The following is a 14402-nucleotide window of genomic DNA, read 5'->3' as shown; positions in this document are numbered from 1 at the left end:
ATTGTGTATTCTTTAGCTTCCATAAAGAATACACATGGTATTTGGTGGGTCATAACCAACTGGTAGTTCTTAAAATTAACTAAGTGGGTTGAAACTGGCAATAAAAAAATAAAATGAAAAATATCACAGTCCATCTCATGAAGAGTAAGTAATGTTTCCTGAAACTGTTCAGTTTTATGTATTGTATGTGTGTATACACTATGTAAAATACATTTCTTACTGTAAGTGGCAGTCAAAAAAGTATAAAAGCCACAATACACACACACCAAAGTAAACAGTGAGAAAGGGTTCAGTGAGTGAAGGAACAGAATGCACACCTCAGCTTCTGCTTTGAGAATGCCCAAAGCAGACCACAGATGGTACCAAGATTACCTAATCCTCTGTTCCTTTGGTATGTCATGTGCAACATGTGACCATAACAATATTAACTTGCTTCTTACGGACATCAATAGGAAAGCAAACAGAAATTATAAGGCACTTTGAAACATAAAAGTGGGCTATAAATGCTTCATAATAACAGTGATTGTTTAAAGTTACTTTAAGTGGCTGCTGAGGAAAGAGCAACCTGTCAGCTTCAGCCTGTAACCAGCTATTAGTTTCTTTCCATAGTATAGGAAGCCTGCTGCAGGAGCTACAATCTCTTTATGGTGGGACAGCTGGAGATGAACAGGCTAAATTAATATTCTAACCTTATACCAATATACTCAAAAGTACTATAAAAAGGTACAACATGAACTCAGTCTGAACTCTGGCAAATTAGGCCTCTTACCCCACCTCTCACCACAGGTAACCAAAGGAGGCACTGCCACGAGGAAAACCAAGTGAAGTAGTGCAGGGCTCGCCTGTGAGATTGTGTCATCTACTCTTCCATAACGTCACTTGTGACCTTTCCTCGTTTCTGAAGAACTTTTTTTTTTCTTTTATTCCTCTTCTCCATTTAGCTTTTGGAAAGATTATTTGCAGGCTGGTCCAAGCTAGGACCAGGGAGTGACGTCAACCATCTCCACTTCTCTGAGCAATGATGATTCAGATGTGTTTTAAGTACCACACAACCTAGTCAACAGATCCTAGGGGAAAGGTTCTGAGTGACAGGTTTTTAATGGTACTTACTCCAACAGTGTGATATATATCATCTGAGACTCAAGCAGAAGTGGCCCTTTCTGCTAGGTGCTAGAGTTAAACTGACGGGTAGTTCTGCATTTCTAATCAACACCAAAATACATCTACCATCTTAAGTTTATTTTATCTTTTTAAATTTCTTTTTTTTTTTTTTTTTTTTTTTGAGACGGAGTCTGGCTCTGTCGCCCAGGCTGGAGTGCAGTGGCCGGATCTCAGCTCACTGCAAGCTCCGCCTCCCGAGTTCATGCCATTCTCCTGCCTCAGCCTCCCGAGTAGCTGGGACTACAGGCGCCCGCCACCTCGCCCGGCTAGCTTTTTGTAGTTTTAGTAGAGACGGGGTTTCACCGTGTTAGCCAGGATGGTCTCGATCTTCTGACCTCGTGATCCGCCCGTCTCGGCCTCCCAAAGTGCTGGGATTACAGGCTTGAGCCACCGCGCCCGGCCTAAATTTCTTTTTTGATACAGGGTCTTGCTCTGTCACCCAGGCTGGACGGTGGAGGCATGATCACAGCTCACTGCAGCCTTGACCTCCTGGGCTCAAGTGATCCTCCCATCTCAGCCTCATGAGTAGCTGAAACTACACATGTGTGCCACCATGCTTGGCTAACTTTGTTGTTTTTGTAGACATTAGTCTATATACTAGACTAGACTAGACATACTAGTCTTACTATGTTGCCCAGGCTACTCTCAAACTCCTGGACCCAAGCAATCCTCGTACCCTGACCTCCCAAAGTGCTGGGATTACACAGGAATGAGCCACTGTGCTTGGTGATCCAAAGTTTAAATAGCATTTCAAATTCTATTGACCAATAAGTTATCTGGGAATTCTCAGAGACCCTGACAAAACAGAAAGGTCTATGTATGATATTAGACAATATCTGATAGAGTTAAAAACATAGCAGAAAGAGTCATGAAATGTCGAATGACTTTCCTTCCAGTACTAATTCCATTTTAAACTGAACAGCATCTTTAGTTCACTTCCAAGGCTAGGATTCAAACAAGAACTCTCTTCCCATATTCTTTCTTAGTCCACCCAATAGATCAGGTGGATTATATGATAGCTGAGGAGGCCTCAAATGGTACCAAACTGCTGTTCATCCTGAGTATAAAGCCATATTGATTTATTCTCAGGAGACATTAGGACGTTGTTCGTTAAGAGTATGTGGACAGTGGAATCCTTTACAGGGAAAATTTGACAGATTAGGCAATGGTTCCATGTCCCTAATATGCACTTCAGCGTTTGAAGTTTTCATATTTAAACAGTTCTCAGAACCAGAAATGAAAGCTTTGAACAGAGCCTCCAGATGATCTCTAAAATTGTAAATCCTCTAGTAGCACATATAATTACTGGACTTTAAAAAGGCAATGAGCTCCTAAAAGCCAATCTCTCTTAGTAAGCCTTGATTCGAAAGGAAGCCAACAGAAACCAAAAGACACTGAAACTGAAATACTATGACTTCTCCTGTAGTCCCCATTCTGCTATGAGATCTGCTTAATCTCAATCTCAAAAAACTCTCAAATAATTTAGACCATGAATTAGAAATGTCCGCAAATTGCTTTTCCCAGGCGGCTGCCGAAGATGGCGGAGGTGCAGGTTCTGGTGCTTGATGGTGGAGGCCATCTCCTGGGCCGCCTGGCGGCCATCGTGGCTAAACAGGTACTGCGGGGCTGGAAGGTGGTGGCTGTACGCTGCGAAGGCATCAACATTTCTGGCAATTTCTACAGAAACAAGTTGAAGTACCTGGCTTTCCTCTGCAAACAGATGAACACCAACCCTTCCCGAGGCCCCTACCACTTCCGGGCCCCCAGTAGCATCTTCTGGCGGACAGCGCCAGGCATGCTACCCCACAAGACCAAGCAAGGCCAGGCCGCCCTGGACCGCCTCAAGGTATTTGACCGCATCCCACCGCCCTACAACAAGAAAACGTGGATGGTGGTTCCTGCTGCCCTCAAGGTCGTGCATCTGTTTGCCTACAAGAAAGTTTGCCTATCTGGGGCGCCTGGCTCACGAGGTTGGCTGGAAGTACCAGGCAGTGACAGCCACCCTGGAGGAGAAGAGGAAAGAGAAAGCCAAGATCCCGTACGGGAAGAAGAAACAGCTCATGAGGCTACGGAAACAGGCCGAGAAGAACGTGGAGAAGAAAACTGACAAATACACAGAGGTCCTCAAGACCCATGGACTCCTGGTCTGAGCCCAATAAAGACTGTTAATTCCAAAAAAAAAAAAAAAAAAAGAAGAAGAAAAGAAATGTCAGCAAATTAAATCTCCAGAACACTAAAGATTAGATAAAGATTGTAAAGTGGTATGAATAGACATTGCTTTAAAAGACTTTGGATTACACTGTCAAAATCACTATTGGAACAGGAGAAAATTAGAATGACGAACCTTTAGGACTGTCAAATGGGAGAAGTCCAAAGCACAGCAAGGTCAGAACTACTTAAATCAAATTTTGTTAACTATTTTGCAACTGAAATAGATTCTTAAGTACTGCTTTAAAAGAGAATCCCCTGCCCCGCCCCTGCAAAGCCATTTGGAAAAAGGGTGAGTAGGTCACAATTTTCATGAAAGACTACCTTTGTGGAGGGTAGAAAAAGTAGCCCACCCATAGCTATCACTGCAGCCATCTAAACTGTGGAGGCCAGGCATGGCTCACACCTGTCTGTGATCCCAGCAATTTGGGAGGCCGAGGTAGGAAGATTGCTTGAGCCCAGGAGTTTGAGACCAGCCTGGGCAACATGGTGAGATTTAATCTTTACAAAAATAAAAACAAAAAATTAGCCAGGTGTGGTGGTGCACACCTACAGTCCCAGCTACTGGTCAGGTTGAGGTGAGACAATAACTTGAGTCTGGGAGGTCGAGGCTGCAGTAAGCTGTGATCGCACCACTGCACTCCTGCCTGGGAGACAGTGTGAGAACGCTGTCCCCACCTTGACCTCCCCAAAAAAAAGAAAAGAAAAGAAAGGTAAAGAAAACTAGGGAAGGTCAGGCTAAATTCACACCCTCAAACTTGCAACACAAACTCCAGTGCAGCTGAGTGGTTCATTTTTTAAGTCTCATTAAGTGAGACTTAAAAAAATTCATTTCCAAAGTTGAATTTCAGTTTATAGGTCTCAGTCTTTTCACTCCTTATCTCTCAATTTCTAAACAATCACGCCGATTTCCCACCAAAGTAAGCTTTCTAATAGCAAGTAAAGAAAAACAGGAAATTGAAAAGTACTAGACCCTTTTTAAAAAACCTTTTTTTTTCTGTTTAAAGGCAAAAGACTGTTTTGAGTATCTGAAAAAATTGTTTTCTTAAAAGCAAAGAGAAATAATGACTACCTATTGCCAAAAGACAACTTTTTTTGCCCTAGCTTTTGAGACGGAGTCTTGCTCTGTCACCCAGGCTGGAGTGCAGTGGTGCGATCTCGGCTCACTGCAGCCTCTGCCTCCCGGGTTCGTGTGATTTTCCTGCTCAGCCTGCTGAGTAGCTGGGACTACAGGCTCATGCCACTACGCCCGGCTAATTTTTGTATTTTTGGTAGAGATGGGGTTTCGCCATGTTGGCCAGGCTGTCTTGAACTCCTGACCTCAAGTGATCTGCCGCCCCAGCCTCCCAAAGTGCTGGGATTACGGGCGGGAGCCACCGCGCCTGGCAGGCCCTTGCTTTTAAAGTTTGCCTCCTTACACCTTTGTGTTTATCAGGATTATGAAAAAGACAGGCTTTTCTGTTTTCACAGTAAAAAGGGCTTGCTCAGCGCCATTTCCTATTGGGCATCTAAATGATTTTAGTTTTTCCTGAGGCTCCAAAACACTTGTGAGAGCATCCTTGAACTTCTTCATTTACTGAGTTTGAGCTTCCAAATTTACTCGAGAAATATTAACCAAAATAGTCTAAGGCTCTTTAGGATAATAATTTAATAGTCTCATGGTGGCAATTTGGTTTTATTTTAAAGAGACATACAGACATAAGTTAGCAACAGAAAAAATTCCCAAAATGTGAGCACAGTTAACTTGTGCCATGTTCCTAATCATCTCCAATTTTGAAAATAGGGTCCATTAATGTGCTGTGATCTTGCTTTTCCTAATATTAAGGAAGCAACAGCTTCTAATATTTGTTCTGCCTTCTTGAGAGAAAATGAATTTGTGATTATAGTCTTCAGATTAAACTTGGGACCAGGACCAGACCTATCCAGATAAAAGGGTATTATATCAGTGTCAGAGGACAGAATGCAAGGCTGCTGCGAAACAACAGGCAGAGGCTTTAGGGGTACTCTGTTAAGATGAAGAGATAGCCTTACTTAGTTTGGTTCAAGAACTAGATGAATCTGATGTTGGTTAATACTTTCTTAAATGAAAGCAAAAAGACTCGTTCAACAACAAATATTTATCTAGCACCTACTGTGTGCCAGACTTCATTCCAGGCACTGGAAGACAGAGCAGTGGGGGGAAAAACATAGACAAAAACTGTTGTTCCTTTGGAATTTGCATCTAGTAGGAGAGGGGCAGGAGGTGATAATAAATAATTCAGTAGTAATTAAAATATAATGAAATGCTATGGGGTAAAAATAACGGAGATTGGTAGTACTGGGAATGAACGGAGAAAATCTTATTAAAAAGGTACTATTTAGCCAGGCGTGCGGTGGCTCAGGCCTGTAATCCCAGCACTTTGGGAGGCTGAGGTGGGCGGATCACTTGAGGTTAGTTGTTCTAGACCAGCCTGGTCAACATGACGAAACTCCTGTCTCTAATAAAAACATAAAAATTAGCTGGGCATGGTGGTGGGCACCTGTAATCCCAGCTACTCGGGAGGCTGAACCTGGGAGGTGAAGGTTGCAGTGAGCCAAGATGGCACCATTGCACTCTAGCCTGGGCAACAGAGTGAGACTTAAAAAAAAAAAAAAGAATGTATTCCTTCTATCTAACTGTATGTTTGCACCCATTAACCTACTTCTCTTCATTTCCCTCACCCCCCATCCTCTGGTAACTATCATTCTATTCTCTTTTTTGGGTACTACTTTAGTAAAAACCTAAAGGAAGTAAGCAAGCTATACAGATACGGAGATTGGGAGAAGGCACATTCCAGACAAGGACAACAGTCAATTAAAAGGTCATGAGGTGGCAGCATACTGTATTCTAAGATCAGTGAGGAGACCAGAGTGGCTACAGTGAAGGGGAGGAGTAACAGATGAAATCAATGAGGAAAGGAGAGAAAGGCATAGCTAGATCACCCAAGGTCTTGGAGACCTTTGGTAAGATTTTGCCTCTTCTGCTTAGAAACTATTAATGCAAATTCTTCCAGGTGGGGAGATGAAAGTTGCTTAATTCTTGCTATACCACTGGCTATACCAGTTATACTCAGGGTTTTCTGAGTTTAACAGTAAACCCTACTTAGCAAATAGCTCAAGTTGTCCCTCAGCTCCACCCCACCCCCACTATTAACATAAATAGTATTCAAAGATGAGACAACAGCAACCAAGGGCACATCAGCCAGTACATGTAGCTGTGCAGCTATCATTAAAGGGAAAAGATAAGACTGGTGCCTTTCGGCTTATCTGTTAGGCAGGCTGAAAGGCCTGTGAAATTACTGCTGGCTGTTTGTGGCAACTGAAACTATATAGAGTAATTCTGCTGTAGGCTGCTAGAAGAAGAGAGGATTAGGGGCCAGTAAAAAAGATTGGTCAGTATAGTATCACAGGGGGATTATACATTGGCAGAAAGCAGTCACATATACATTTGCTGCAAGTTAGGTATCTGAGTATAATAGGTAACCTACCTGAGGGTTACCTGAGTGTAACAGGCCAGTGGTATAGCAAGAATTAAGCAACTTTCACGACTCTGACAGGACCATACCTATGTCACTGGCAGCTGTGTGCCTCACAGGGAACCCAGGGTCAAGGGAAAATCATGCTAAGATACACTGCATCTGTTCCTACTCCTGGGTAGCTTCCTCATTTAAAAAGTTTTATAAGTTAAATAAAATAAATCAAGAACTTATACCAAATGTATATATGACTGCTTTCTGCCAATGTATAACCCCCCTGTGATATGATATTGATCAACCCAGTTACTCTTCAGAAATCTCACTGGCCCCTAATCCTCTCCTCTTCTAGCAGCCTACAACAGAATTACTCTAGTTTCAGTTGCCAGAAACAGTCAGCAATAATTTCATAGGCCTTTCCGCCTGCCTGACAGACAAGCCGAAAGGGACCAGTCTTTCTTTTTCCCTTTAATGACAGCTACACAGCTACATGTACTGGCTGATATGCCCTTGGTTGCTGCTGCCTCATCTTCGAACATTGTTTATGTTAATAATCAGGGGTGGAGACGGGGGGGCGGAGGGACAACTTGAGCTATTATTTGCTATGTAGGCTTACTGGGTTTTGTTGTGTTTTGTTTTTGGTTTTGGTTTTGAGATGAAGTCTTGCTCTGTTGCCCAGGCTGGAGTGCAATAGCACAATCTGGCTCACTGCAACCTCTGCCTCCTGGGTTCAAGCGATTCTCCTGTCTCAGCCTCCTGAGTAGCTGGAATTACAGGCGTGCGCCACCATGCCCAGCTAACTTTTTTGTATTTTTGTAGAGACAGGGTTTTGCCATGTTGGCCAGGCTGGTCTTGAACTCCTGACCTCAAGTGATCCACCTGCTTCGACCTCTCAAACTGCTGGGATTACAGGCGTGACTGTTAAACTTTAAAAATGCATTTAGGTTGGGTGCGGTGGCTCATGTCTGTTAATTCCAGCACTTTGGGAAGTCAAGGCAGGTGGATGGCTTGAGCCCAGGAGTTCAAGACCAGCCTGGGAAACATAGCCGGACCTCAACTCTACAAAAAAATTAAAAAAAAAAAAAATCAACTAGGTGTGGTGGCATGCACCTGTATTCCCAGCTACTTGGGAGGCTAAGGTGGGAGGATCACTTGAGTCCAGCAGCTTGAGGATGCAGTGAGCTGTATCTGTGCCCCTGAACTCCAACTTGGGAAGTTGAGCAAGACCCTGACTGAAAAAAAAGACAAACAAAAACATTTAATAATACTGTACTGAATCAAAAAATCCTGAAGGCAAGACTAGAAAACTACCAGTTAAGGTGATTAAAATTCTACTCTAATTTAGTATATCATAGAAGACCTAGTAGAAATTCAATAAAAGAACAGACTTCAGTAATAATAGGCAGTAATAGGTGTCAATCTAGAATCAAATCTAGGTTCTAGATATTAAGCATACATCCTCAGATTAGTTAGCTGCAAGTTAGAAATCAAATGGGTTCACAGTTGTGCCTATGTTCTGCCTGGTGGACAGTACAACTTTACATGGACAAAAGGAGGACACGTGGCTGTCAAGATGACTGGACAGATGGGCAGGCCACTGAACACAGATGCTGTCTCTGGGTAGTTCCACTGGGGAAGCAGGTCATATAGAGGGACATAAATTACTGTCAGGAGCACAGCGAGAGCTATGGAATCGAGAAGTTCTGTGCTTTCCTGTTCTGAGTACTTGCCCTTCAACTCCTTCAGGGGTTCCTGGAAAGGAAGGCTGCTACCAAGTCAAGGATCATCTTTCATTCACACACTTTTCAAAAGTGATTAGGTAATATTTTCCTTCAGTCTCCAAACTATAACTGATTCCAACTACATTTACCAGGGTCCCTCCTTCTAAATGGATTTTCTTCTAAAATTAGAACAATAAAACTGACATTATATAAATGTCCTTCCATAAACTTAGGCTTTCCTGAAGTAGAAAAAAAAAAAAGAAAATAAATTCAGACAAAGAGTATGTTTTCATTACAGGCCCATCTGATTGACTTTCAGGCCCTGGGTGCCTCAATTCAGAAACTTAATCTATAAAAATCTCAAAATGTAGAACTAGGATCTACAGATAGAACCTAAAGGAAGACATTTTATTTCATATGAACAACTAGGTGTGGTGGCTCACGCCTGTAATCTTAGCACTCTAGGAGGCCGAGGTGGGCAGATCACTTGAGGTCAAGAGTTTGAGACCATCCTGGCCAACATGGTGAAAAAACCTCATCTCTACTAAAAATCCAAAAAATTAGCTGGGCGTGGTGGTGGGCACCTATAATCCCAGTTACTTAGGAGGCTGAGGCAGGAGGATCACTTGAACCTAAGAGGCAGAGGTTGTAGTGAGCAGAGATCATACCATTGTACTCCAGCCTGGGTGACAGAGTGAGACTCCGATTCCCCCACCCCTGTCCCCTCCCCACTCAAAAAAAGAAAACAAACATAAAAAAATGCCAAATAAACAACTGCCTAACAGAGTTTTATGAAGACAGAAAGGGTCATATAGGGTAGTAAATCACTGGTGGTATTCATGTACGCACTGATTTTCCCATCACTGCCAATACAGAGTGAATTCCATCAAAAACAGATAGGATTTGAAATAGACAAAATTAAAGACCATCCCTTCCAACTATGAGATTTTACATTCCTTATATGTACATGGTCACATGGCTCAAAGCTTTTCTGCAGTTTTATTCAAATATGTATGGAACTTACTACTACAAAGCCTATGCATAACCCCTTCATTAAAAATTATGAATAATGCACTTTCTTCCCCATCTCATTAAACATCATGCTGTAGCAAAATATAAGAGAGTAAACATGAATGAGAGCAGGGTATGGCTCTCAAATTCAATCCAGCTGAGGAAAAATCTGAGTGAGTTCTCTGTAATTCTAACCTATAATATAGGTTTTTATCAGCTGGGACTAGAAAGAGGTAGCTATTTTACATCCAGAATTCAAAGTCCTCTACTGCATTACAAGGTTAAATCTAAAGACTACAGGGTTAAATCTATTTCTCATCATTTATTAAACTAGAAACATAAAACTGATTCCATTATTCATCATTAACTCCTCGTTTATAATCATGATAAAAAGTGGCTGTGAATTTAACAAATAAAAGCCCACAAATCACTTTTATTACCATTTTAGAACTACTGTGTGAAACTCATTATCCTTTCTCAGGATGTCAGCATGGATTTCTATTACCTGGGTAATCTGACCCAAGTTTGTAATATATTGAATATGAATATTGAATATGAATACTGAATATGAATATGTAATATACTGAATTTCTCAGATGAGATTAAAGAATATGTTTATAGTCCTGATGGGACATGAAGAATATGTCAAACTGGAAGTAGCAATCTCAGTAAGTAATCTTCTATTTTATTTTTTGAGAGCACAATGTTCTAATCTTTCATAATTAAGACTCCAGTACCTACACACTGCTTATGGAATATTTTAGGAGGAATATTTTTAGGTCTACAGGGATCATTTGGATAGCAGATCCAACACTGGATCCAACTGTCTGACGTGAGAACCTCTATATAGTTCCCAAAAGATCCACCACTTCAAGGACTCATTGTCTATTCAAGCAGCATCGTGGTCCCACAAATGCAATCAGTGTGTGCAGTCCTCAATTGTAGATCTTGGAAGACCAAAGAAGGCTTCAACACTGACTTGTTTGGCTTGCACAACAGTCAAAAAACGTCAGCAAATGCCAAACTGGTTTGCTTCATTTGATGGAAGCTGCTGAAAAGGTCTTCCGTTTGGGAGCGTCTACCAGTTTTTCTGGTATAATAGCTACAGCTGTGGGCTTTCTGAGTGTGAACGGACATATGCAAGACATGAAATATCAGGGACAAGCACCATCTGCAACTAACTGTCTCACAGGCTGGAACTACATGTAGGAGTAGCAAGGGACAGAATTTCCTCAGAGCCATATACTAGCAAAATTTGGCTGACAGTGATCTTAAGACATGAGTAAACAGGATTGTAAGATCGTGTCCTTTGCAGCTAGTGTCTTCAACACTTTCTGCCCTAATCAAAGGTTAAATGAACAGACTGATGAATATTGCCTTGTTTTAGAAAGATATGCAAAGAAAAAAAAAACAACAAGAGACATTGTATCTATTTCTTTTCTCTCATATTCAGCCTCTCATTCAACAATGTTTATGTGGGATTTAAAGGCAATAAAGAGAGGGATAACAAAAACTATACATGGGAAAGGGTTAATTCTTTCTCCACAGGTTCACTTCTAAGGTTCCTAATTATAAAGTTGTATAGCAGGAAGGAAAGAAAGAAAAATTTTTAAGGTGCTATCAGACCTCTAGGCAGAGATAGTAGATTGAAAAATCACATTTAAGTTTCTTTTCTCCTGGAAAGAGTTCTGCCATAACTGAAGGAAAATAAAAAATTTTCAAGGTATAAATTCATAGAGATAGTAAGAAAAAGATATAACAGCAACAATATCTTGGTACCTGGAAAGCAGATGGATTAGCAATACTACCACAGAATTCTCAAAGGCTTAGGACTGGTAGCACCTCTGGAACTGTATGGTGGGGAGTGTTAAAAGAGAGAGGATTAAGATGTCAATAAGATTTCTAGATCCCAACCTCGATTCTATACTGCTGGACAGCTCTTAGGTCTCTAGGCCCTGCATAAAACTGAAGATTGATTCTTTTGGAGATGATAAAATAGATGGCACTTAGAAGTAAAAGCCAAACATGGCTGAGGGGTGGTGAATGAAATGAATTAATGCATACTGAATGCTAAGACTCTCCAGCCCTCTTTCCCAACTTAGCTCCCCATGAGGCTGGAAGAAAGCCTTTCTATTCTAGACAGAGACTTAAAGATAACTTTTGAAAGAATTGAGCCAGCCCAGAGAGGAAAATTCAGCAAAAAATCAAATGGAAATCCTAGAATTAAAAAGTACAATATCTGAAATGAAAATGCTCTGGATTAGTTTAACAGAAGGTTGTTGTCTATAGAAGAAAGAAGCAGTGTACTTGAAGACGGATCAACAGGAATGATCCAATCTGAAGAACAGAGAGAAAACAAGACTAAATTTAAAAAAAGCAGCCTCAGTGATCTGAGGGATGACATTAAGTGGTCTAACACATATGTAACTGGAGTTCTAGTATGAGAGAAGAGACATAATGAGGTAGAAAAAAAATCTGAAGAATGACAAAACATTTCCAAAATTGGGGAAAACTATCAACTTGCAGATCCAAGCTCAGTGAGCTCCAAGCCAGAGAAATACAAGAAAAACACCTACATACATAATAGTCAAACTGCTGAAAACCAAAGGTAAAAGAAATATGGAAGAGGAGGCTACAGACTGGCACTGCCAACAGAACTTTCTAAAGTAAGGTAAATGTTCTACTCCTGCACTAGTGTCCCATCTAGTAACCACTAGCCACACATGTATTTGAAATGTGGCTGATGCAATGATGAAACTGAATTTGTTTGATTTAATTTCAATTTACATAGCCACATGTGGCTAGTGGCTATCATATTAAACAGTGTAGCTAAAGAGACTTAAGAGCTATCAACCCACCATAATATGTGCACTTTACTGATTCAAACACAAAGTAATAATAAAACAAAAAAAATTACAATAAAATCTGAACATTGATTCGATATGTGATATTAAGGAATTCTTGCTAATATTTTAAGTTGTGAGAATAGTTATCATAGTTAAATTTTTTAAAAGAGACCTGTTTTAAAGATACATACCGAGCTAGGCATGGTAGCTCATGTCTGTAATCCCACAAGAGAGGATCACCCAACGTCAGGAATCCGAGACCAGCCTGGTCAACATGGTGAAACCCTGTCTCTACTAAAAATACAAAAATTAGCCAGGTGTGGTGGCATGTGCCTGTAATCCCAGCTACTTGGGAGGCCGAGGCAAGAGAATCACTTGAATCCGGGAGGCAGAGGTTGCAGTGAGCTGAGATCACACCACTGCACTCCAGCCTGGGCAGCACAGCGAGACTCCATTTCAAACAAACAAGCAAGCAAACAAACAAACAAAAAAAGACGAGAGCTACTGAAATATTTACAGATTAGGTGATATAAATTTCTGGGATTTGCTTCAAAAGAATAGAGTAGGGTTATGGGAAGGGGTATAAATGATATTAACCGTGGATAATTATTGAAGCTGGATGATGGGTACACAGGGACTCATTATACTATTCTGCTTATTTCTGTAATGTTAAAAATATTTCATAAAAAAGTTTTTTTTTTTTTCTTTTTGAGATAAAGGCTCACGGCTCATTCTGTCACGTAGGCTGGAGTGCAGTGGCGTGATCTCAACTCACTGCAACCTCTGCCTCCCTGGCTCAAGCAATTCTCTTGCTTCAGCTTCCCGAGTAGATGGGACTATAGGCGTGTGCCACCATGCCTGGCTAATTTTTGTATTCTTAGTAGAGATGGGGTTTCGTCATGTTGGCCAGGCTGGTCTTGGACTCCTGGCCTTAAGTGATCGCCCTCCTTGGCCTCCCAAAGTGCTGGAGTTACACGTGTGAGCTGCTGTGCATGTCCTCATAAACAAGGTTTTAAAAAGTAGAGTGAAAGGAAAAAGGGATGGAAAATAGGAGGGGAAAACAGAGTCAGTCCAGGAGAATCAATATCCAAATAGCAAGACTTCTGATAAGAAATAGAGAAAATGAAGGGGAGAGCATCAGCAAAGAAGTTAAAGAAAAATTCCTTGACTTGAAGGACATGGGTTTCCGGTTTTAAAGAACCCAATGAGTACTCAGCATGATGGGTGAAAAGACAGTCAGAGTCACAATGAGGCATATCATTGTGAAATCTGAAACACTGAGGACAAAGTACAAGCTTTCATTGAGAAAAAAACAGGGCAAAGGCAAGGATCAAGAATCGGAACGGCTTCTGATTGGGAGGAAAATGATATCTAACCTAGAATTTTATACAGCAGCTGTCAAACAAGTATGAAGACAGACTAAAAGAGACATTTAAAAACATGTAAAGGCTCAAATCTATGGAATAGTCTATATACCTAGTCTCAGGAATCCACTGGAAAATGTGTTTCATCAAAAGAGGGAGTAAACCAAGAAAAGGACACTGTAATAGGAGACCCTGAGTATGAGAGAGCTGACGAAGGGAATGAATCCCCAGGGTTAAGATGAAAGGAGGTCCCAGGAAGACAGCTATATTCCAGGCATTCAAGTAAGTCAGTCTAGAAGAGACTTTAAGAGAGGGAAACTGATAGTATACTTTGAAGTGTCTGATCTCAATGGAATTTGGGATTAAATTATAGTTAAAAACACCAACAGAAATGAGTATTAACTCCAATTATCTACCAAAAGTTTTGTTGAGGAAAAATCACTTTAATACATGGCTCAGCTTCAAAGAGTATATACAGTCATAATAATGTAAACACTGGGCAGGGTGTGGTGGCTCATACCTGTAATTCCAGCACTTTAGGAAGCTGAGGCAGGCGGATCACTTGAGCCCAGGAATTTCAGACCAGCCTGGGCAACATAG

General features: G+C 41.2%; 1 protein-coding gene and 1 pseudogene across 4 annotated transcripts in view; one reads left to right on the top strand and one right to left on the bottom strand.

The window, feature by feature from the left end:
* Positions 1 to 14402, bottom strand: part of AP2B1 (adaptor related protein complex 2 subunit beta 1) — a 137188-nt gene that overhangs the window by 22911 nt on the left and 99875 nt on the right. The window lies entirely within an intron of this gene.
* On the top strand, positions 1592 to 3350 carry LOC103242740 (large ribosomal subunit protein uL13 pseudogene; annotated as a pseudogene).

This window comes from Chlorocebus sabaeus, chromosome 16 (assembly GCF_047675955.1).
Source record: "Chlorocebus sabaeus isolate Y175 chromosome 16, mChlSab1.0.hap1, whole genome shotgun sequence".
Lineage (NCBI taxonomy): Eukaryota > Metazoa > Chordata > Mammalia > Primates > Cercopithecidae > Chlorocebus > Chlorocebus sabaeus.
The sequence above is the reverse complement of the archived record's forward strand: the minus strand, read 5'-3'. Positions and strand labels throughout refer to the sequence as shown.